The 27,045-nt window shown below is 36.7% G+C and overlaps 1 long non-coding RNA gene across 1 annotated transcript; it reads left to right on the forward strand.

Moving 5' to 3' along the window:
* The first annotated feature begins 427 nt into the window (after positions 1-427).
* Positions 428-24,884, forward strand: LOC150105895 (uncharacterized). The gene is made up of 3 exons (XR_016548407.1): positions 428-562; positions 19,212-19,431; positions 23,402-24,884. It is a non-coding gene; the product is annotated as an uncharacterized LOC150105895 (long non-coding RNA).
* Positions 24,885-27,045: the final 2,161 nt, after the last annotated feature.

A 27,045-nucleotide genomic window follows, 5' to 3' on the forward strand; every position in this document is an offset into this window, starting at 1 on the left:
TCTTATTATATTTAATAATAATCACTCGTTGACAGTCTCAACTCTTCCAGTTCAAAGATTCACAATAGTACGATTCCTCTTCGGGAATGTTCTGTTAAGATTAATATTCTCCCACACGTCTCATTTTTTTAAAATGTTCCTAAAAACAAATCTTCGGTCGGTGTTTTCTTTCCTTTACTATTTTTCATCCGTTACTTTGGTACCGAACGCCCTCTATGTCCGCTGACAATCACTCATCAACCTATTCGCCAAGCATGCGCAATTCCTGTAAATTGCAAATGAGAAGTTATCTTCATAACGCTTATTACGGATATAGACAATATTGGTCTATTCCGGATCTGGTAATAAAGATGGAAGCGATCTATCTTGGAGGCGAGGTTTTGGTTTTGATTTTGTTTAGTACAGACGTGTTTCTCAGCGCTCTTCATAAGTTAATACAGCAGTGATAAAAGTTTTTGAGATTTAATACTGATGATTAGTTCACAGTTCCCTTCTACATTATAATAGTGACTGTTTGATGTTTCTCCTGTAGCGCGAACAGCGTGCTCGAACAGCAGAGCAGGTAAGACATTATTTTTTCATCTTCAAAAATTTTTCAGGCCCTCTCCTGTTCCCAGCCCTGTGCAGCACTTGGTGGGTGAAGGGACAAGGCAGGTCCTGCCCCCACTTCAAGTCCAGATTTAATTATGGATTCATCATATAAGGATCTCCCTTTCAAGGAACTTTTAGCTATTTTTCGGGACATCGGTAAAATTTTACACACGAAATGGCCAGGAAAGGTTAAAGTCCATCAGATTATGGAGGTCGAGACAGAAGACCCTCAAACCTCCAAACTTTCTCCTAACCTTACACGTGACAGTGTCATTTTATCCGCTACAACAACTGACGTTGATTCTAATGATTACTAGGAGGTCAGCAGGAAGAAGAGGAAAAAAGAGTCTCTTGCTGCAGAACCTGAATTTGCACCTCAAATGGACACATCAGCACTATCTGATACAAGAACAGAGACAGATATCTTGACACGGCCCAAAGAGAGGATTCCACCAGTAATCCTGTGATCTAAGGAAAAATGGTCGTCACTTGCAGAGACGATGAAGAACAATAACATCAAGTTCTCATCAGCCAAAAACACAGATGATGGAGTCCGCATTCAGCCCGAAGGAACAACGGACTACCGCCAGCTCACCAGACTTATGGATGAACAGAAATTCCCATATCACACATACCAACTGAAAAGTGAAAAAAACCTTAAGGTAGTTATCAGAGGTTTGGTAGAAAACATAACATCAGAAGAGATGGCTACTGACCTCAGATCACAAGGCTTGGAGCCGATCAAGATCTCTCGCATGTATCGAGCAGACAAGCGTTCCATGCCTCTGGTCTTAGTGGAGATCAGTAAAGATCAGAGAGAAATTTACGATCTCAGAATAGTCTGCAACTTGGTGATCAAGACTGAGCCACCGAGAAGAAAGGCATCGGCTGGTCAATGTCATCGCTGCCAAAAATATGGGCATGCGCAAATGTTATGCAGAGCAGATTATAAGTGTGTAAAGTGCGGTGGCAACCATCCCTCACACACTTGCATCAAGCCAAAGACCATACCCGCTAAATGTGCGAACTGCAGCGGCCCACATCCTGCGAATTACAAGGATTGTTCTCTACACCCATCCAACCTCCAAAAGTCTTGACAGGAGTCAGTTCCACCCATTCAGAAAAATATCATGAGGTCTGCGCCTGATATCAAAGCGCGGGTATGCCAGATAAATCTTATGCTTCGGTGGTTTCCTTGCGTAACACTGAGGTACTCCCTGCAACTAGCAGTCAAAACTCCTCAGCAATTCTCGCTGCCTCACTAGGGGAGATGTTAATGGCCTTTAGCAAAACAAATCCAAGCCAGGCCGGCACCAACAAATTCCTTAGGAATACTCAGGTCATCTTCTCTATGATTAATGACTAATCCGGCTTCAACATCAAATTCTATGCAGATAGTATTCTGGAATGCAAATGGTCTCAACAACAAAATTTTGGAGTTACAAGAATTTATTGATAATTTACAAATTAATATTCTCCTCATTAACGAGACTCACCTACATCCCTGCGATAATCCCAAACTCAGAAACTACTTGTTACATAGAAATGACAGACTCAATGCCAGAGGTGGAGGCACTGCCATCTTTGTCAGAAGAAACGTCCGCTATAATGAGATTAAGAAGAATAATACAGCTAACCATGAGGAGACAGTCATAGAAATACATACCAACAATGCAGGCCGCTTAAGATTTATTCTGTATACAACCCCCCCCCCACCTGACAAACCTCCCCTCTGATCTCTCTCAGCTACTTGATACAAATGAAGCGATAATTGTAGCAGGAGATCTCAATTCCAAGCATCCTTTATGGAACAGCAAGAGCTTTAACAACAACGGAATGATCCTCTACAATTTTATCTTGAAAAGAAACATTGCCATTTGCAGGCCCGATCGAACCAACACATTACGGAGCGACCGGCAGACCTAATATTTTAGATATTGCTATATTTAACAAAATTTCTCATCAATTTCAACTTCAAGTGGTTGATGAGCTCAGCTCAGATCACAATCCAGTACTTTTAAGTTTAGGAGAGGATCCTGAGCTCATTCTCAGCCAATCCCACACTAACTTTGCAAAATTCAAGGCTAAAATGAACACTATGATAGACTCAGTACCTACTATCTCCTCCAGTGAAGAAATTGATGCTGCATAACATTAAAATTAACATTTCTGGCTAGATGGGTGAAGCAAAATTGCTTTTCATATTCCCGTTTGTCTTGTAATGGAAGAACTTTGAATGGAGTGTTTGTGAGCTATATGCTCGCCCATTGAGGGCAGTGAAGTTAGTTGTGTTCAGCTGAACTTAAAATAGATTTTAGTCTTTTATATTTGTTGATTTCCACTTCATTATATTCTGAAGCTTCCTTGATTAGCGGGTTTGGATGGTTACTTGTCTTGGTAAAGAACATCTCAGCTAGATTTATGAGAAAGGAAGAGATATAAGGGATATTAACTTCTCTATGGATCTGGGTGTTTCTTATGAACCATGGGGCATACAGAATCATCCTCAGGCACTTATTCTGTAATCTCTGAAGTTTTAGAATGTTTGAATTTGTGGTGTGGCTCCAAGCTGGGGATGCGTAAGTGATAACCGGCGAATTACCATCTTGTACATTGTTAATTTTGTTTGCATGTCCAGTTTACTTTGTCTGTTGATCATAGGGTAGAGCTGAGCTAAGACGTTGGATATCTTTGAGGTAATGTAACTAATATGTTTGCTGAATAGGAGTTTACTATGAAGAATCACTCCAAGATATTTAACTTCAGTCTGCCATGGAATCTTTACTCCCAATAAATAAATATCCTCCATGGTATGAATTTTCTTTCTAGTAAACAGTATAGCTGAGCTTTTCTGGGGGTTAACTTGGATCCTCCAGTCTGCCATCCACTTTTCTAAAGTGTGTATGCTAGCTTGTAGTCTTTTAGTTGCCAGTTTTGGGTTCAGTGATCTTGCCATCAGTGCAGTATCATCTACATATAATGCAGTGAATGTTGTTCTTGGGTTCAGAGGGATGTCTGCTACATAGATTAAAAAAAAACAGGAGAGGTGCCAGAAGAGATCCTTGAGGTACACCTGCCGAGATCCTGCGTCTGGTCGAAACCGTTTCGCCTACCCTGACCGGCATATATCTGTCTTTCAGATATATGCAGGTCAGGGTAGGCGAAAGAAAGACCTTGATGCCATACTTTATCAAACGCCTTCTCTGCGTCGATGAAGATGGCAGCTGTATTGAGTTTCCAGTTGAAACCTTTAGTAATGATTTCTACCAGCTGGTGCACTTGTTGAGCTGTACTATGTGCCCTACGGAAGCCGAACTGTTCATTAGGCAAAATTCCCAACTTATCTGTTTCTGCTTGGAATCTTGAGAGGATCACTTTCTCTGTCACCTTTCCGAGGCTGGATAATAGGCTTATGGGTCTGTAGCTTTCAGGAAGGTGAGCATTTTTTCCTGGCTTCTTCAGTGGTATGATTGTGGCTGTTTTCCATGTAGTAGGGAAATTCTGGAATCTAAAGATGGCATTTGTAATGTTGACGAGATAGACTATGGCCTTTCTTGGAAGTAGTTTTACTATTCTGTTAGTTATGCCATCCGGTCCTGGAGCTTTTTTATTGTTTAGATGGGAGATGATTTTTATCATTTCTGTTGGATTTGTAGGAGTGATATGTTCGGAGTTAACTGTGTTCTGTCTTAAGGTTGTCCTAACATGACGATGAATCTTGTACATAAGGTTGATATTTAAATTTGTATACGATGGGTTGCACTGAAATTCTAGGTTATCTGCTAGTTCTTCGGCTTTCTCTTCATCTTTGTGAACTGTCCCTGTCTTGGTTTGTATGGGGGTATGAGTTGCTTTTTGGTGCAGATTGCTCTTAAGAATTTCCATACAGAATGATCTTCAGTATTGGTGTTAGCCAATTTGGTTTCCCATTGATGGTTTCTGTGCTTTTGAAGAGCTTCTCAAACCTGCCTGTTTAGATTGTTCAATACTTTTTTTATCTTGTGGGGCTCTTGTATTGTGGTATCTCTTCCTGGCTCTATTTTTTGCTCTGATTAGATCCATGATTTCTTCAGGGATATGGTTGGTTGTGTTGAAGATAGTGGATTGTCTGCCTGATTCAATTGCTTTCTGAATTTGTATGGTTAAGTTATTTATTGCTGTGTCAATCTCTTCCTTTTTACTGATATTGGGCACTGGACTAATATGATCAGGAAGAACCTTGGCTAACTTGTCCCATGGTATGAATGTATGCAGAGGAGAGAATTGATCTGATGAACCTAGATTAAGCACTATGGGACTGTGGTCAGAAGATAATTCGTTGACTGATTCCAATTTGAATTGGTATCTTAAATTTTTAAAGATGACAATGTCCAGCACATCCGAGCCACCCGAAGGGCTGAAATGGGTGGGCTCGGTAGGGCGGCCACTACAACAGACTTGAGCATTGCATAGTTGAAAAGTGTGTGGCCTTTGGCGTTAGTTGATGAGCTGTACCAAGATGTGTGTTTTGAGTTGAAATCTCCTGCTATTATTATGGAGTCATTTGAACCAAGTATGGAGTCCAGATCTGTTGTCAGCAGAGGAATGCTTGGAGGATTATAAGCAGCATAGATCTTGAGACTCCCAGCATTGAAGGTATGTACCTCTTCATCGGTCAACTCCAGGTTTACTGTTTTGGGCTTGTTTATTGTATTATGATTCAAATAACTCTTTATATATATGGCTGTGCCTCCACCTCTTGTGACCAATTCTGTCGTTTCTGTACATAGTGTATCCATGGATTTTTGGGTTATTAGCTGGTCTTAGGTGTGTTTCACCAATCAAGATGATATCAGCACTGAGACGAGTTGAAAATTCTTGAAGTTCCAAAATCTTGTTCATCAATCCATTTGCATTCCATGCTATTATCTTAAGAGCTTTTGGTTTGAATTTATTATTCATGACAGATGGCTGTTATAATGTTTTGAGTGCCTTGCAGGAATCGCTTTCTGGAAGATGTTGAGGGGCATGTCTTGCTGAATTCTTGCAGCACAGTTGCAAGTGAGGCTGTTAAAACGGATGTTATGTTGGAGCTTTCTAACTCGAGAGATGTAGGAGGCTTAGTTCTTGCAGCCTCAGCATATGTTTTGGTCATGGTTGTTCCTTCTTGTGAGGTAGAAGGCAAGGTGTTTCGGACTGGAGGACGATCTGTTTGGTTGCTTAAAATGTTATGTGGAGGAGCAAGATTGACTTTTGTTGGTCCTCGATTTTTTGGATTGGAAAGGCATCCCTTGTAGTTGGCAGGGTGAGGTCCTCTGCAGTTTGCACAGCATGCTGGAGTTGTGCGAGGTTTGGTGCAAGAGATGGTCTGGTGTCCCTCGCCGTGCTTCAAGCACCTGAAGGCTGCCTTACATAATTTTTGGGCATGTCCAAACCTTTGGCATCTATGACACTGACCTGCAGATGCTCTTTTCCGTAGAGGCTCAGTTGTAATTTTGAGACTGCATACTACAGTCAGGTCATAGATCTGCTTTTGCGTGTTTGTTTATTTCCACCAGCACCAAAGGCATTGGCCTTTTATCTGCTCACTTTAACTGGGGACAGGCCCTGTCTGGAGAGATCAGTGCTCACATCTTCAGCAGTGATACCTTCAGCTATCCCGCGTAGAACAACTTTCAGGTTCTTTTCACTAGGTAAAGTGAAGGTGTGGTATGGGACGCTAGCTCTGTCCATAAATCTGGTCATCTGTCTGTAATCCGAGACGGTAGTGGGTTGTATTTTAACTCCCTCATCTGAGTTTTTAGCCCATGAGAATGAGATGTTTTGTTCTTTTAGGGCTGATGAGACAGGGATCCATTTTTCCTTATCCCTTAATATTACTGGTGGTATATTTTCTTTATGACTATTCCCTGTTGTTTTGGGTTCTTCTTCTTTATGACTATTGGGTTCTTCCACATTGATGGAGATTTTCCTCTTCTTTTTCACCAATTGGAACTCTGTATCAGTTTCCAAGGTATGATAACTGCTGTCTTGTGATGTAGCATCTTTCATACTTGGGGAGTGTGCTAAATCTGATTGCATCAGAGTTATGGGCTCATCCTTCATGTCAACCATATTATCCTCTGTGACTGCTGTGGGGTGGGGGGAATGTGTCAAAGAGCTTGACTTTTCTTGGCCAATTATCACTCAGCAGCTTTCCTAGTCTGAGGAATTCAAAGTATACTTCCTCGAATTTGGCCTCATTCAGAAGTTTTGCCATGACAAATAATTTGGAAATGTGTTAGAACACGGATGGAGAAAGAGTAAAGATTGCTCAGGTGTTCCGAGCAGGTAAAGATAATCCTGTGGACTTTTGAGGGTCCACTAGCAAATCCCGTAGACACACTAAGGTGTCTACCAGCAATAAGATGTCGCGATATAAAATATAACAATGGCGATACTAGCGGCAGTAGGCCTAGCCTATCGCCCTTGTATATTCAATTTACTTACCTGGAAGAACCAGTATGGAAAATAGTGTCTGTTTATGGCAGCAAGCAATTAACTGATATTACTAATGAATAAGAATAAATCTCTAAAAACATATCAGTCAAATTCACAATTCACCATCAATAATACACGACACATGTAACACGCGACCCCCCCCCCATCTTAACAACAATTGTTCACTGATACTAGTCAAATTGATGCAGCAGTCAGCAATCTTGAATGTAAAATCCATTCTGGCTTATCTGCAGCTTGTTCTATTTCCACCCCAGCTCAAGTAAACTTACTTCCTGAAGAAATCCTTGCTCTAATTAGAAACAAAAATAGACTCAGACGCCGCTATCACAACACACTATCTCCTCAAGACCGTCGAGAACTAAATAGAGCGTCCAACCTAGTCCATTATGCATTAAAAGATCACAGGAACCAGCAATGTGAAAGAAAACTCTGTTCTCTCAAAACTGAAGATAATTCTTTGTGGAAATTGACTAACGCTCTCCGTACGAATCGCTCTTACATCCAGACCATTCACGGAGAAAGAGGTCTTGTATACAGAGATAATGAAAAAGCGGAAGCTCTCGTTGACGTTCTTCAACTTCAGTGCAGTCCTAATTATGTGCATGCAGATTTGGTCTTCATAGAGAAAATACACCGTCGAGTACGTTCCGCGCTTCAGCAACCTTGTAGCCCTGAAAATATCTGTCCCACCTCGCCTAAAGAGATCTATTCAATCATTAGGAAGCTTAACAACAAAAAAGTCTCTGGTCCAGATGAAACTATCAACAAAACAATTAATGCCCTCTCACACAAAGCTGTCATGCATTTAGTAGCCATAATTAATGCAATGCTGAGATTAAATTATTTCCTCTCAAGATGGAAACAAGCTGATATATTCCTTATTCTCAAGCCTGGTAAGGCCCATCAAATGCCACAGAGCTATAGACCTATCAGTCTTTTATCATGCCTGGGAAAAATCGCAGAACGAGTCATTCTCAACCGACTTAATGAGGAGGTGAATAAAAACAACATAATTCTGGAAGAACACTTTGGTTTCCGTACCGGACATAGCACTACACAGCAAATTCACAGACTGACTGAATTCATCACTACAGGCTTTAACTGGAAACAACACACAGGAGCTATCTTTTTAGATGTTACAAAAGCTTTTGATAAGGTGTGGCACAAAGGTCTCATCTATAAATTAATTTTAGCCAACATCCCTCTTTACCTTACTAAAATTATTGACTCCTTTCTAAAGGACCGTAAAATCCAGGTCAAGTTGCGCGGAAATCGATCCTCACTGAAAAAAATCACTGCTGCTGTCCATCAAGGCTCGCTGCTCTCACCACTGCTTTTTAACATCTTTGTTTCTGATGTTCCTAGCACTTCACTAACCACTATAGCTTGTTATGCGGATGATATGGCAATTCCTAGCAGATCTCTCAGGCCGAATATAGCTACGCAGCGCTTAAGAACTGCAGCAACAAATTTGGAGGACTGGTTCAGAAAATGGAGAATATCTGCAAATGCCGATGAAAGCACTGCCATTCTCTTCACCAGAAGACAAGCATGTCATTTTGGAGAAGTTAAACTTTTTAACACAGCCATCCCATGGAGATCTAGCACCAAATATCTAGACATTCAACTTGATAACCATTTAAACTTTAACTCCCACATAGTTTATGCATGCAAAAAAGCAAACTCTGCAATTGTGCAACTTTATTCTCTCCTCAATCGTAGAAGTCAAGTCAGCACTGAAAATAAACTACGGATCTACAAAACAATTATCAGACCATCGTTATCTTACGGATCGCCGGCCTGGGGTCACACTTCCCCCACCAACATCAAAAAGCTACAAGTTATTCAAAACAAGTGCCTTCGTATGATTTTTAACGCTCCGTGGTTTGTCAGAAATGCTCTCTTACATCGTGATGCCGATATTCCAGATATTCCCACGTTTCTCCATAATAGTGCCACTGCTTATTTTGCCAAAGCAGCTGTTCATCCCAATAATCTCATTCAAGAGTCATCTAACTATAACGAACACGATAGGTGAAAACATAAGCGCCCGAATGCAGCTCTGCTTATTGGTTCAGGTGCCTCCATACAGCCTTAAATAGGGTGAGCCAAGTACTCGCTAACCTTTAATACAAGACCATTTCATAGCGATGAAGGGATCGGAGTCCATGGGACTGATATCCATCATGCCACATCAGTTAGCAGTTAGCAGTGGTCTGTTCCGATCTCATTATTCATCTAATATCATATTTTGAAGTCTACCTGGTCTTCTCTTTCGAATTGGTTTATATTTGATTATTTGTTTAGAATATCAGGTGTTGGCCATTCGGTTTACATGTTCTATCCAATTTTGTTTATAATTGTTTAGTTGTTCTTTTATTGATTTTGTTTTTAATTCTTTTAAAATATCTTCATTTCTTTTTTGGTCTAATAATGTGTATTTTGCAGTTCATCTCAGGAATCTCATTTCAATTGTTTTTATTCTTTGTTTATTTTGTTTGTTTCTTGCCCAAATTTCGCTGGCGTATAATAATGTGCGCATTGCTAAAGTAGTAATTATGTTTTCATGTGCGTTTCTTTTTATACTATATTTGGAATGATTGTTCTATTTATCAGGCCTATAATTTGTAAAAATTCTGAAGATTTAATTTTATGACTTTTTTACATCCAAGATTACTGAAAGTATTTATCTGTTCTATTATTTTATTATGACGCCTGTGTAGCCCAGGGGAAGTGGCGCTTGCGTCCTCTGCGCTTGGCCGCTTGAAGTTAGACCTAGGTTCTAGTCTAGTCGCTGACTGGAGGAACTTTTTCTAAGCCTATCTTCGACCGGTTCCCGAGTTAGTCGATCTCTGGCACAAGCAAGCGGGTTTTTCCTCCCGGAAACTCGGGTTTTTTTGTCCCGTAAACTCAAGAAAATCGACCGTAGTACCCACATTATTTCAGACAGTGACATATCTTGTTAGGGTTAGGTACCAAGAGATGGCAGCACTTGTTTGCCAGCCTCTCTATCGGTGGCTGCTATAATTAGTGATAGACATGGGCAAGCTATCTCTGATTGGCTACTGGTGTAGATTGAACTGCCCACTCAGTCTCCAAAAGCTACATAGGGTATAAAGGCCTCGCCTACTCCCTATAAGGGAATAAAAGCCGTTCGTTGATTTTTTTTGATTTTTTATTTTATTATTAATAACTATTTTATTTCTAACTGGAGTTAGTCGACAAAATGCCATTGTTTTAGTTTTATCTATGAATATTTTCATTCCAAACTGTTTTACTATAACATTTAAATTATATATCGTTCTTTGTAACTTCTCTTCCTTATCTGATATTATTACCTGATCATCTGCAAATAATAGCGTATTTATTTTGTTATTCTTGAAAATTTCTATATCCGGATTGTTTAAGGGTGATACACTGTATTAAGATTTCATTAATGTAAATATTGAAATGTGTTGGAGACAGATGGCATCCCTGTCTTACTTCTCGGTTTGTAGATTGTTTTCAGACATTTTTTCATTAAAAAAAAATAAGCTAACGCCTTTTTATTCCCGTATATATAGGGAGTAGGCGATGCCATTTTTAGCCCTATCTAACTTTTTGGAGGCCGAGAGGGCAGTTCAATCTCTACTGGTACCCAATCAGAGATTGCTGACCCAAGCCTCTTACTAATTAAGTAGCACGCAGTGAAGAGTGATGGCTCAACAAGTGCCGCCATCTCGTGGTCCCTAACCCTAACACTCGTATTTAATTATTATTATTATTATTACGGGCGACTCCAGGTAGTCCTTAGTCTCATCAAGGGATTCCCTAAACATCATGTCCACACAACTATTCGATTCTCACATTATAAATTATACCTTGCCTTGAACTCATTCACTGTCATAGCACCTGCAACAAACTCCCACCACCCACCACCAATCCTGATCTCAAAAATATCCTCTGAATTAAACCTATAGAAACCCTTCAGCAATTTGAATGTCTCAATCATAGCTCCCCTTTTCCGCCTATCAACGAATTTCTGCAACTCACAAATCTTCAACCTGTTCTCATTAGGTTTATTCCATAGACCTGCTATCATCTTGGTCACTCGCCTCTGGATCCTCTTCAACTCCTCCAATCAAGAAGAAACCTAGGTGACCAAAACTAGGTGGGGTAGTTGAGATGAGGTCTTATCAAGGCTCAGTACAGAGGAACAATAACTTGCTTGTCTCTGCTCGTCAAAGTATTTTTCAGCAACCAAGTGATTTGATGAGCTGATTTAGCCACTTGTGCAATGTGTCCCATAAACTTCATCTCCTTATCCACCAACACTCCCAAGTCCTTAGCCTCATCAATCTCCTGGTGTACAGTTCCACCAATGTGGTATACTGCTGCTAATGTTTTCACCCCAAAATGCATAACCTTACATTTTGTCACATTAAATTGACATCAGCCCAGAACTCCAATCTATCCAAATCATCCTGCAAGATTTTGACATCTTCTGCATTCACTATTGCTCTACCCATATTTGCATCATCAGCAAACAAATGAACCGTTCCTCTTTCACTATATCGTTAATGAACAAATTAAATAGCAGTGGTCCAAGAGCAGAACCCTGTGGCACACCACTAGTCACAGGCCATCTTTTGGATTATAATCCTGAATAAACTACTATCCGATATCTCTTCATCAACTACCCACCTATCCACATCGAACCCTATATCCATTCCCATATGTTGCAGTTTACGGATTAGAATTCCATGTGGTATCCTGTCAAAGGCCTTAGCCAGGTCCAGCAGTTTCACTGTAAACCCATTACCCTTATCCAGTTCAAGCGTCACTGTGTTATAAAACTTGAGCAAGTTACTGACGCATGATCTACCCTGCACAAAATATGCTGTCCCCCATATAGTATCTCATTTTCATCAATCCATTTTTGTATTTTTCCCTTGACTACTTTCTCCAAGATCTTGACAATGACTCCTGATATTCTGATCGGTCAGTAATTTGCAACAATAGTCTTGGATCCTCCTTTATGCAGTGGAACTATTTCCCCTCTCTTTCCACACCTTCGGGACTAAAACCAGACCCAAGACTCTGATTATACAACATGGTCAAGGGCAGTGATAATTCTTTAGCCGCTTCACATAAGACCCGTGCCGGTATACCATCCAATCTCACAGATGTATTCACATTAAGGATCTGTAATGGACTATTCACCTCCACTTCATTCATCACAATTCTTGTATAAACTAATGGTTCCTTCATTCTTTCAATGTCACCGCCTTGACGATATACTCTTGAAAGTGCTCACTCAGTAATTCCACTATATCGACTGATTCAGTGACCTCCTTGCCGTCGGCATCCCTTAAAATCATTCTGCCTTGTACAGTTTTTTTATTTTTTTTTGCTTGCAGCATATTTAAAGAACTGTTTGGGATTCGGTTTAGCTTACATAGCTAGTTTCCTTTCATAACCCGCTTTTGCTTTTCTTACCACACTCGTTACCTTTCTGGCCTGCGCTTTATACCGTTCGTGTGCCTGCAGGTCACCTTTTTCTTTAAATTCCCTCCACATTTGTTTCTTTTTTTTTTTTTTTTTGCATCTCAAGCGTAATCGTGTTATTCATTTATTTAACCCCTACTTGTTTTACTATTCGGACCCTAGGTATACAATCAGCCATTTAATGTCAGAAATAATGTGGGTTCTACGGTCGATTTTCTTGAGTTTACGGGACGAAAAACCCGAATTTCCGGGAGAAAAAACCCGTGCTTGCCCGTGCCAGAGATCGACTAACTCGGGAACCGGTCGAAAAAAAGGCTTAGAAAAACTTCCTCTAGTCGCTGACTAGACTCGAAATCAAGTCTTCCTCGTGCGGTCAAGCGCCGTGGTGTGCAAAAGCCACATCTACTGAGCTACACAGGCTCTCACATTTTTTTCTTTATATATATTCAATATTGCATATAGTAAAATATTAAGTATATTCAGGTCTTTTTTTTTTTTCTAAATATAAGTTTACTGGAACTCTACCATCTCATCTCATAACACAAGAAAATCGAAACATACCAGGCGTTTGAAGCTCTCGTTCTTTTACTTTTGACAAATGGATATTATATGTATCAAATGGAAATAAAACATTAAACATTAAAGCAAAGGTGAAAATGTTTATATTACAGAAATCGGGAATTGACATCAACAGGCATTTTCTTCTGTCTGGAATTCACGAAAACCTCTAAGAACCTGTCGATCTGGAATTCTTAGCCTCTTACACAAACTCTCAACTTCAGTATCACCGAAAGTAACATTCCTTTCATTACCGTCTGGCCAAACATTCTGGATACAACACCTTTGTTTGGATACAACACCTATCTGCAGAAGAGATGCAAATTCCATTCTGGAATTTGCATCTCTTCTGCAGATAGAAGGCGATTTTCTATTCGTTGTTTCAAGCAGTCATAAAATTTTCTAGGATCAAGAGAATGATTCACTCCTTTAAAGTTCAGATTTTCAACTGCTTCTGCAGCTTCACGATAAAAAGGCCCGCTATTTACTTTCCTGTCTTCAAACAGCCGATCTATCTTGATATACTGCTATGAGCTTTGTAGAGTCTATTATCCCTTGCTTGCAGTTCAACACTAAGCTCTGACAATTCTTGGAGAGTATCACACATCAATCCAAGATCCAAAACAAAATCAACACTTCTCATTTTCTTCAAAAGGCCTTCATGCTTTCAGACTTGTCTCTGTTTTCATCTTGTTTTGCTGCTGTAAAATGAGCCACAAGTGCTTCATAATTTTTCTCCATGGCGGAAACACTTCTAATATTAGAAGCCACCTAACGTATACTTAAAACTCTTCCAATTTTGAAAATTTCCTTGTCAAGATCTTCAGCTCCTTTGCCTAGTTCTTGACATGTTTAGGTGTCTGGTGATAGAGAGAGTAAAGTTCGTCAAGAAATGACTTGAAGTGGTTGATTAGTTCTGGAAAGTGTTTTTTTACATCACCAACAGAGAAGAGTCTATGGTTGGCACAATGCCAAAACAAAATGTGATGATAACGTTCATTAATCAAAGCCACTACTCTTTTTTCATACCCAACATCACAGGCAATGGCATCAAGATTTTTCTTCAAATAATCATCATGAAACCCCAAATTCATTAAGGGTGTTCATCAAGCTATGGAAAATAACTTGTGTGGATACATTTTCTAACTGTACAATGTCAATAAAAATATTTGTGTGTTGCTCCATATCAGGTAGCATTGTGCGTGCATAAAAATTATTAATGATGACAACTGGCTAATAGTGGTGCTTTCATCAATCAAAAGGGAAGTCTCAGAGTTTGACTATTATTTTTAAAAAAAGGTGTTTTTCCATTTCAGTTCCAATATGATTTGTTATATTCACACACGCATTTGTGGAATGCAGAAGTCGACCCATGTCACTGCTGTAAAAATAATCATAATTAAAATTCTGAATATTTTTACGAATTGTTTATGTTAGAATGTTTATTAGTTTTAGTTTCATACACGCATTGTCGGCACTTGCGATGTGCCCGTTATTGAAATTGTTTTGTCAAAAATGATATGTAAAGAAGTTAAAAAATTTATGTACTTACTGGATTTGATATTTGTATTACTTACAGGAATTTTATTGTAATTTAAAATATTAAGTTTTGTGTTTTTATGGAGACATTCTCTTGTCGCTAACGGAGACAACGTATCAGCCATTACTTCTTGCTTACCAGTTTCATGGAGTGCGCATGCTCGCCGAGAAGTTTGATGTGTGATTGACAGCTGACAAGTTCAGTATCGAAGCAACGGGAGAGTAAACAAGGATAGCGTTCGGAAGAAAAATTAGAACACAGGTCGGCAGATATTTAGATTAGGAGGAACTTAAGTTTTTATGTGACAGTCAGAGGAAAATTAATAGTATATTCCGAAAAAAGGAATGGTGGAACTATGAAGTTTAAAGTGGAATAAGTATTGATAAATAAAAGGGAAATATTGCTATAGGCGTCTTAAAAGGAATATTGGAGGAAACGCTAATTGCAAAATTTATAGTAGGTTCCGTAAAGGGAATCGTAGAACTGTAAATTCTTTTAAAGTGGAAGAGTTGAGACTGTCAATAGACATTAGTGAATAAAAGAAGTTGCTATTTACGTTCTAAAGAAGTGTTTGAGAAAATTCTGATCTGGAAGTTTCATCTGTATTAAGGACGCCGGATCTAACTATCATTTCTACTAAAAAGAGACAGAATTAAGTCAGGAAAATTTAATGTGTGCTACATGAGTGATGAAAAAGGATCCTGTGAAAATGAAGAATAGAGTCGTATAATCTTTGGAAAAGGGCCTTGACAGAGAAAGAAACTGGCTATGAACATTTTATGATTGTGCAAACAAAGTGTTTAGTCTAGTCTTAAGTGTAAGTTTATTTTTAAAAGGCCTTGGATCCAATTAAGTTGTAGTTAGTTACGTAATATTGTTTGAAGTGTATATATATTGTTTTTGTTTTATTAAATGTGTTTATTTTGTATTTGGGTCTTGAGTCAGTGATTATTTGGATTCTGAAAGAAAGAGTTAAAGTCATTGCACCAATCGGAGTGAACTCTTGTGCACATATAGGTACACTCGGAATTAAAAAAATAATTGTTAGAAACAGAGATCATCTCTATGGTAGGATTAATATTATGATAATATCCTTTCTTGTAGAATTCGACATGGGTCGAATTCTACAAGAAAGGATTCTTGTATTTCAATTCTTGGAGGTCAATTTCTGATTCAAAGTCATTGAAAGCCTGGGTTTTCTTTGCAACTTTATATGCTGTTCTAAAGATTCTACAAGTCACTTCTTTCTCATGTTCAAATGCTTTTGAATAAGCTACAGTTTTCGTTCTTTTGCAGATTCTATAATTTTAGCGGCAGCAATGTGAGCTGAACTGTTCTTATGATCGTGAATTTTTTTACGTAGTGAACTCATTTGCTCTTTTTTATTCCTACCATAATGAGAAATTTGAATATTTGCCCATGGCTTTGAAATATTCATATCTTACTTATTCCTTTCTACTCCCAAACTTGCGACTTCCTTACACATTTTACAGCCAATGTTTTTATTGTCCACCAACGGCCATTCATATTTGTTGCAAAAATCCGCTTTTTGGTCTGGTCTAGAGTCCAACAGTCGGGCAAATCTTGTGCGTCTTTACTCGTCGTAGTTGTAGTCGTTGTAGCAACCGTAGCAGTCACGTGTTTTATCCTTCCAGTTTTTGTTTCACTGTCCATCGGGTCTGCTTTTGCCCATCACTATCACTACACTTTGCTGTTCTCGAGCTTTAACTTTTTAGTTGCGGGAGCGGAAGAGAAAAATTGTGTTCTTTACTATAGATCGCGTAAAACTGGTGAAACTTCCATCAAACACGTCAACACCTCACTCACCCACGTTGTAAAAGTGCGAGTCTGCTTGTATGCTTGTTCACACAGAAGTTCCGCTTCCGGTAACTACCGTAACTTCCGATCCCATATCGATTCTAATCGAGAACGTCGATCTTCTAGGTTCAATGTCAACATCACAAGATGGCAGCACTAGATTGGATGAACCAAAGATGACCCTTGATTTACGTTGTCTACGACCATAACTGAGAATTTAAAATAGTGGCAGTCCTAGTTTTGAAATACTTATAAAAGTTTACCGGAAGGAGTTCCTGCTGGAAAAAAAGACCTGGTTATATAACTATATATCTATATAACTATAGGAATATAGTTATATAGATATATAGTTATATATCTATATAACTATTTAAATACCTATAGAACTATAGGAATATAGTTATATAGGTATTACTGTACTTCTATTAGTATTTGTCCATTTGTATATATTTTATTTAAAAATTTTAATAATCTCTGATGAAATTTTCTTCCAGCATCTTCTCCTGCTGATTTACGATTTTTTTATTTTATTTACTTTAATTCCTTCATTGTTATTATTTATTATTTATTTATTATTATTATTTATTATTATTATTATTTATTTATTATTTATTATTTATTTCCTTTAATTCCTTCATTGTTATTATATCATTTAAAGCATTTTGTAAGTTTTTGGTGTATTTATTTATTTATTTTTTTGGTGTATTATCTGTCCAAAGACCTGTAAAGTAATCCAAAAATTCTTTCAAATCTATTCCGCAATTTATATTTATATTTGCAGTTTCTTTTATATCTGCATTCATGTGTTTTAGTATTTTATATGCATTGGGTCTTATTTTGTGTATGTCATTTTCTAAATATGATACAAATTTTCCCAGCTTTCTCTGTATCTCTTCCAGGTTTCTCTTTTGGCTATTGCTCTTCTTTTTTTTATATTCAGTTTGTTTTTGGTACTTAACCATCTTTTAAAGGCCAGCTTTTGATTTTCAATTATTGCTTTTATTTCATTGTCCCATATATGTAATTTTTTTTATTGATATGATATTTTTTGTGTGTTCCTAGATTTTCATATGCTGCTGATGTAATAATTTCTTTTATATTATTCCATTCTTTCTCGATGTCTTCATTTTCTTGTATTTTTTCTAGGTAGTTATTAATCATCTGTTGGTATAAATTTCGTATCCTTGAATCATTTAGTAGTCTTACTTCGAAATTAGCCACCACCACCACCACTAGCATTTTTACAGACAATTATAAACATCCATACCCACGGCGGGATTCGAGCCCGCAGCCTTTTGGTTGGAGAGAGGATACGCTAACCACTCGGCCAACAAGTGTGACAAGTTAGGTAGTAATGAATGACAAGTTGTTGTCGTTCCTTAGCATAAAGCGAATGTCTTCAGAAAGAACCAAAGATATCTCAACACTTAATAATTGTGAATTACAGTAAAGGAGATTGAAGCCATTGCAACTATCAGATTCTAGTAAGAGGATTGAAACCATTGGCCATACCATCACTCATCAACCTCCTCCTTGGTGAGCATGTGCACTGCTGTAAATGGAAGCAAATTAGCTAGTGATGGCTCACTCAGTTTAGTCATCAGCGAAAAGAGAATGCCTTAACATTCAACAATTGTGAATTACATTAAAGAAGTTGAAAGCCATTGCAACTATCAGAATCTAGTAAGTACATCAATCTCAAATGCTTTACACTTCAGTTTAACGTATCAATATCGAGCACGTTGCAAGTGCCGATCACATTGTTACTAAACACCAAAATTAATAATATACCAACATAAACATTTGTAAAAAGATTCATAATTTTACATTATGATTATTTTTACATCAATTTCATCTTTCTCTCATTTTTTAAAAAAGAATTTCCAAATATGTAAACATTCACCGTTTCTGAATGAGTACTAGTTTCAGAATCATTTGATCTACAGATGATTGGGAATTTACATCTCCCAATTCATTATATATATATATATAAATATCACTTCTGTGCTTTTCAAATATTTCACTTAAATTACTTGAATTATGCTCTAAATTTGCAGAATCATCACAATCAGAATTAAATTCTATAGTCTGAGATTCTTTATTTCTACCAAGTTATTCACATCAAACCTATCGTATCTTCCCTAAAATTGATTTATTGAATAAGCATTGCTAACTTTTGACAATACATTCTTCATTCACGCCCTCCAAGCCAAACATTTAGCCTTCATGCTCATGCTAACCACACTTACACAACGTCAATGAAGATATGACCCTTGTTCTCGTTTGTCCCATCCTGTCATGTATCGGAACATTTCTTTTGCATATCCTCTATAAAACACAATTGGTATAAGTTTGTAATAGTTCCTTTTGTCTGTCTATTAAGAAAATTTATTAAGCCACAAGCCTTCATTCTATTCTCAAAGGGTACACTTTTCAAGAAACCTGTATAATCAAATCTGTTTATATAGATTTGGTTATATTGTGCACATTAGTCCAGATGTGGCCATATATGAAAACCTTATAAATATATATAATAACAACCATCACCATCTTAACTCGGCTTGTGACTGTATTCTTCAACATCCAGAGAACCTTTCTGTTCGTCTGAAGGATTTGCTTTCAATCTGATTGCAATCTACTGTTTTCCTATGCATTGAGAATATGTGTCAAATTTTCTTTTGAAGTCCATTTAAATAAAGAATTCTCTATATTTAGGTACAATTTATTTTTATTTTAGAAACGAAGTCTTGAAATTATCAGAACAGAAGAATAAATAGCGATGAATTTCTCATCGTACAATGATATTTTGTTAAAAATTTCAAACATTGAATTTGAAAAAGAAAGGTCGATCCGAAGTATTGAAACAATAATGAACGAAACGCTACCACTGTTACCAGAAGAATATATTCATACATTAAAACGCTTTTTATACGTTAGAAGTGAAGAAGCGAATGCAGGTAAGCTTACTTCTATGTTTCTTATCTATACTATTAACAATAATCATTACTTAATAAGCTGTATGCATTTGTTTTTTTGCAAATCCTGCGACCTGTAAACAATGTGGTTTTACTGCTTTTGCCAGTACACCACTAGCAAAACAATGCACGATAAAGTATTTGTTAACAGGCCTATAATGCTTAATGAAGAATTTTAGAAAATATGCGTTTGTTTTGAGTTTTGTAAATTGTTCATCTCGATTTTGAAATTTAATAAAGAATGAAGATCTTTTTCTTATGCTGATTGTTATAATTTAGAGATATAAAATTTATTTATTTCCTTAAGTAAATTTTTATTTAAAGAAATGAATACACATCGTTTGATAATGACGTGTATTAATTTCTGCTACGTTCTTATTTATTAGGACAGTCAAGTAAAGGTAACAGCATGAAGATCGTAATAAAAGATCACAGAGATATAGATGACATTCTAGAAGTTTTCAGAAACTATGCAAGAGCTAGATCATCACAGGTCCAACCACAAGATGTGAATGGCACCAGCGAAGCACCAACTATTAGATCAGAAGAACAAGGTGATGAAAGAGGCCTTTCTCGAAAGAGAAAATCCAAGTCGAATGTAATGCAGAGTCGCAAACTCAAAATATTACATCATGAAATTCCAGCAGCCGGAATTACAAGGCAAAGTGATATGGTGCTCACTGCTCAAGACACTTTGATATCAGGACACGCTGCAGAAGCTATTAAAACCCCATTGAACAGCTTTACGAATTTGTCTGAATCCCATAGAAACAGAATATCAGAAGGAAGGTCATTGGAACAACAAATAAACTCAGATAAAGAAATTATAGAACATTACTGTGGGGAAATGTCCTCTATTTGTGGATATTGTGGATCAAGAAATTTCGAGAAAGAAAAACCAGATGACTGGAAATTTAAAAACTGTTGCAACAGAGGCAAATTGAAGTTGGAAAGTAGAAGTGATTTTCCTCCGTATTTGAAAAATCTTATGACAAATGAAAACGATTCCGAATGCATACATTTTAGAAGATATATTGAAGTCTACAATAAGGTGTTGTCATTTGCATTCATGAAATGCAAATTACACACATTTCGTAAACCAGATATCATTCGTATTCAAGGGCCTGTTGATTATAAGACCCCTCATCACAATCCACCTGTCGGTGTGGCACCGCGATTATCTCAGCTGTATGCCACTGATGAAAATGTAGCTCTTCGAGAACTAAAAATGATTGCAGACAATAAACCCATCAAATTTTCTATAGTGCAAAAATTGTTTAAATTAATTCGTGAGAAAAATCGTATTGCTAGCAATTATCGCATTTTGGATGAACATGCAAACACAAAGCTACAAAAAGACGTGCAAGAAAATCGCCATAATAATAAAAATCATAGTTCATCAAATATCGATGAAACTGGCATGACATGCAGAAATAAAAAGACCAATCTCCCTGTGGAACCTACTATAACAATTCATTCTCAGGCACGGGAAAAAATCCGTTTGATAATCTAGATGTCCGGCATTCAAATCTTGATCCCAACACTTTTGTGCTGCTTTTCCCATATGGGGAAGCTGGTTGGGCTGAAAACATGTCCAGCAGTGGATATGAAGGAAGCACTAAACATAAAGTGGCACTACACGAATACAAACTGGCTCAACTGGCTGTACGAGATGAGTTTAATCCTATTTTAAATGCTGGAAATCTAACTCAACAATATATCATAAGTTCATATGCTCAATATGAGAAAATGACACTAGACAGTCTTAGCAAAACTAAATATTCCTTTTCATATCCAGGCTCTCCTAAGTATATGAACGATTGTTATGATGATGCAATGGCAATTGTATCTAAATTTGGAAGCCCAGATCTTTTCATTACATTTACGTGCAATCCAGATTGGAAGGAAATTCGAGAAAATCTGGAGCCAGGGCAGTGTCCATCTGACAGACCCGACTTGGAAGTGCGAGTATTCAAGCTGAAGTTGAATTCTCTACTAGAGGATATTATTATAAATCGACTTTTTGGAGAAACTATTGCCTATATGTATACAATTGAGTTTCAGAAAAGAGGTTTACCACACGCTCATATTTTCATAATACTGAAGGAGGATTGTAAATTTGTCGATGCAGATATGGTTGATCGATATGTTTCAGCCGAAATACCCGATGCTGCTAAAAATTCACGTTTGCATCAAATAGTGAAAGAAAGAATGATCCATTCCTCCTGCAGTATGAATGAGAATGCTGTATGTATGAGTAAAGGACATTGTACAAAAAAGTTCCCTAAAGAATATCAAAATCAAACAGAAGTGAAACATAATAGCTATCCATTATATAAAAGATCTCCGGGGAGATCAATAGATTTCCTTAAAGATGGTCAGCAAATTTCCCTTGACAGCCGATACGTAGTTCCATATAATAAGGATTTACTTTTGAAATATAATGCTCATATAAATGTAGAGATTTGCAGTTTTATTACAGATAAAGATTCCATCTCCAATCTCATCAGCTATATATATAAGGGTAACGATCCTTCCTGGCGCAATTACGCGAAACAAAAGAAACAGAGTAACAACAATGTCCAAAAGCGATGTATGCAGACGACCACCGGAACTGAGGTCAACGAATACTTAAATAAAAGATACTTAACTGCTTGTGAATCGATGTGGAGATTACTAGGATTTGAATTACATGATCACTCCCATAGAGTTATTTCGCTTGATGTTCATCTTCCTTCAGAAAAGAGATACAGAATGACAACTTTAAAAGCTTGGTTTAATTTAAACCAATCTGATCCTGATGCTAGGAATCTCCTTTATACTGAAATACCCTATGGCTACGAATATAAAGTGGATGTATGGAAGAAGCGACAAATAAAAAATAACAAAATCATTTCTAAAATTTATGATGTTGCTAAAAGGAACTCGGAACAATTTTATCTTCGACTTCTGTTACTGCACACACCTGGTGCTAAAACATTTGAAGAAATTAGAACCGTTAATGGTTTTCTTTATGGCACTTTTAGAGAAGCAGCTGTTAAAAAAGGCTTATCAGGAAACGAAGAATAAAAGAAAATACGTATTATTATTATTATTATTATTATTATTAATAGGTGGGATTAACTTGCCTCACTCAACCACACGTAATCCTTATAACCAAAGAAGCAGATTATGTAATAAAACAGTTAGTAAAGTATACAACAATAAAGAAGATACCGAAGATACTGATTATTATGCGATAATAATAGTATTAATATAATACTCTTATGAGAAAAACTGCAAAGTATACCCTATTTGACCACAATAGAAACGAAGAAATTATGAAAGAATTAAACCACAAACCAGTAATAGAAAAAATTAAAAAATATAAACATAAATGGATGGAACACGTTCAAAGAATGAAAACAGAAAGACTACCAAAACAAGCCTTAAAGTACAAGCCATTAGGAAAAAGAAAACCAGGACGTCCTCTTGAACGATTCAACGATGACTTCCAAGGCCGGAACAGGCCATGCTAGGCCTAAATCCTTGATATGCATGATGATGATGACTCTTATGTAAAATGAAAAAATAATGTAATAAATTATTCTTATAATTAAAAAAATTATATAAACAAAAAAAGTTATTATACAAAATAATCTGAATAATCTTCATTGTTAACATTAGAAGAACACGCGCTGTAAATACATAATATAGCGGCAAAAAAATACTATTAAAATTTTAATTGAATTCCAATGCAGAAAATGCAGCACTTAGTTCTGAATTCTGTAAAATTATAAGTTGCAATGTCACTCAAGATGTTTAGTGTATGTGAAAATATTTTAGCAATCAATAAACAAAATATTTTCATATCATTACGAGGTTAGTAACATTATTATTATTATTATTAAATAGAAATGTACAATTAATATTCGAGGAATATATATAACTATGATTTATCTTTTAATGTTAGAGTCAGGGACCACGAGATGGCGACAGTTCTCTGCCCTACACTCACCATGCAGATGTCAATTGAAAACATTGTCCTGGACTGCTGTCTGATTGGCTATGGGTGGAGATTGGTTGGTCGTCCTACAGCTTCCCAAGGTTAAGGAATAAAGGGCGTTAGCGGATTTATTTTATTTATTTATTTTTAATGGAATAACTCGGTCACCAACATTGGTAAAACCAACTGTGTATTGAAATTTTACTGCATGATAATATGAAGTGCTGATGTTTTATTCGAACTGAGGTAGAATTAACTGGTTTCTTACAATGGTGGCTAAATTCTGTCCAGCGAATGCTAAACGATTGCGGTGTATTTGTGACAAGTTTTGTTCCGTATTTGCTCTGCAAAATATGATTAAACAAAAAAAAGGAGTTGAAAGAAAAACATGGGCTTTTTTTCGACAGATTTCAATTATCAAATAACAAATTCATTATATTATGATATTTATTCATTATACTATTAATATCATTATTATTATATTATAATATTTATTCATTATATTATTATCATATGTCTTTATTTTCTTCTTCTTCATCTTCTTGGCTTCGCATGTTAGGCAATTGTTTGTCGGTAACATTTTCAAGGGTTTAAAAAGTCTTCTGCCCATTTCCTCCTCCTGGGTCTTTCCCTTGAAGGGTGTCCGCCCGGTTTATATTTCCAGGCAATATTTGGCCATCTGTCCTCATTTATTCTTTCTACGTAGTCTTTCCAGTTTTTTCTATATTTTGTGATGTCTTCTGTTATGTTAATTATGGCTAACTGTTTTCTTATTTCTTCATTTCTTATCTTGTCTATTCTTTTATAGCCTTCGAGCGGTGTTAGGATCCTCATTTCTGCAGCTTCCACTTATCTTTTATCATGATATTTAAATTTAATATTATTATTTAGAGCCTGTGTAGCTCAGTGGATGTGGCGTTTGCACACCACCGCGCTTGGCTGCAGGAAGGAAGACTTCGTTTCAAGTCTAGTCGGCGACTAGAGTAAATTTTTCTAAGCCTTTTTTCGACCGGTTCCCGAGTTAGTCGATCTCTGGCACGGGCAAGCGGGTTTTTCCTCCTGGAAACTCGGAAACTCGGGTTTTTCGTCCCGTAAACTCAAGAAAATCGACCGTAGAACCCACATTATTTCAGACATTAAATATATTGTGTTAGGATTAGGGACCAGGAGATGGCGGCACATTTGAGCCGTCTCTCTTCACTGTGTACCGATAAATTAGTGATAGCCTGGGCCATCTATCTCTGATTGGGTACCAGTGGAGATTGAACTGCCCACTCAGTCTCCAAAAGTTAGATAGGGCTAAATGGCCTCGCCTACTCTCCGTATACGGGAATAAAAAGGCGTTAGCTGATTTATTTAATGTTTAATTATTTTTTTAATAACTATTTAATAATTATTATTTAACATTTAAATAATAATGACAAATTGTTATTATTATTATTATCATTATTATTATTTTTAATATATCAATATATATCATCTCCGTTCCACACACACACACACACACACACACACACACACACACACACACACACACACACACACACACACACACACACACACACACACACACACACAAATATACTTAATTTCTCAAATAATGTTCTTAGTCTTTTATAAACCTTATTCTAAATGAACCAAAAAACGAAGTATTTATTCAATAAAATATAATAAAATTAATACTAATATTAAAATTACTAAATGTAATGCAATAATATTATTATGTAAAACATTACTATTTCTACATATCGTGTAACAATCTTATTATATAATATATCCATATTACTATGCATAATGTAATAATATTCCTATGCAATATATATGAAAATAGAATAAAATAAAACATTAATATTACTAAAAATGTTTTAATTAATGAATTTACTTTGTATTGTATGATTGTACGAAATTGTAAGAAATATAATGTTTCCTACAATTATACAATTATAAATAGAATGATACATAGAATTATTATTGATATTATTATTAAAATTTTATTGTAATTCTTTTACATATATCAATTATACCTATTGCAAAAATGTTTGTATTCTGGTGCTAATTTTATTTATATACTTTTGTATACATGTAATTTCTTTGAAGGAGAATAAATATTTAAAAAAAAATTAGAATTTTATTATTATTATTAAATTATTTTTAAAACCCAAGTGAACACGTTCAAACAAAAATCTCTAAAAACCAATGTTAATGAAATACTAGACAGTTGGACATATGAATGATTTCTCTTCCTTATAAAAGAAATATACAAAAAAAATCACCAAATTGTTTTTTAAAAAATGAAAGAAAAAAGACGTAAACACCTGGTAAAGAGCAAAATATTAAACAGCAAAGTCGTCAAGAACAATCTTTCGAACAGCTTCAAAAAAAAAAAAAAATCACTTAATGACACTTAAATATAAACACAGTATATTCATACAAGAAACCAACTAACAGTCAAAATAGGCTCTGTCAAAAGAACTACTTCTTCCAGAAATATAGAACTACAACGCCTAATATCAAATCAATGATAATGTTGCCGCCATTCTTAGGCATTAAATATGTTCTGTGTATGATCGATAAATATTTTCTAATTGTTTCTCTCTCTATATATCTAGATATATATATCATCTCAACAAACGAAGCCAAACCTACTCTTCTTAACAGAAACTCCAATTTCACCTTCCGCCTGCACTATCCATCTCAACTATTCAAACTATACACTATTTAACTCCTTTCGACCCAAGGGTGGTGCCTGCGCATATATCCGCTCTGATATACCCTGCCACAGAGCACCTAACCTAGAATTCCCCAATTTTGACTTTCTTTGGCTAAAAATATCCCTCCCCACTCAGTCAAATTCATCTGCTGTCTCTATTGCTCTCCTAATACCACCAACCACTCCGAGCTTTTTAATTTCTTCTCCTCAAAAGTTGATTTCCTCCAGTCCCACTCTCCTAATAGTGAAATCGTCCCCCTAGGTGATTTTAATGTGCATAACACTGGCTTTCCTCTTCCTGTTATACAGATTCTGCAGGCAGAGAAGGTGAAATATTTGCCATCACCAACGACCTTACACAAATTGTTCGCATGGCGACCAGAATACCAGATAACCCACACTCCCTAAATACCCTAGATCTCTTCCTTACTAATGACCCTTCCAAATATACAGTGAATGTAGTGATCCCCCCCCTCCCCGGGTAATTCTGACAACAACCTAGTGCTCATCTCCTGCCCCATGGAACACCGCTTACACAGCCACACCCACACTAGAGTAGTTTGGCATTACAACAGTGCCAAATGGGACAGCCTCCCAGACTACCATGCTTCATTCCCATGGTTGGACTATTGTCTGCACTCTTCCAATCCAAACATATGCACCGAACATATCATCATCTCTGAATGCCGTCCCCTATCCAAACCCTGGTTCTCCTAAAGATATGTCAAGGCTGTACAAATGAAAAATCAGGCATACCACAACTGGTTAAAATTAAGAACTCCATCCTACTTCACTGCCTATACTAAAGCCCGAAACAGATGGAAAATAATTATTAATGATTCCAAAACAGAATTTGAACGGGAAAAAAGCAGGAAACTTGCAGCCTGTCCTAGCTGCAGCG

Source organism: Typopeltis vanoorti, chromosome 6, assembly GCF_054136105.1.
Source record: "Typopeltis vanoorti isolate ZY-2024b chromosome 6, IOZ_Tvanoo_1.0, whole genome shotgun sequence".
Classification (NCBI taxonomy): Eukaryota; Metazoa; Arthropoda; class Arachnida; order Uropygi; family Thelyphonidae; genus Typopeltis; species Typopeltis vanoorti.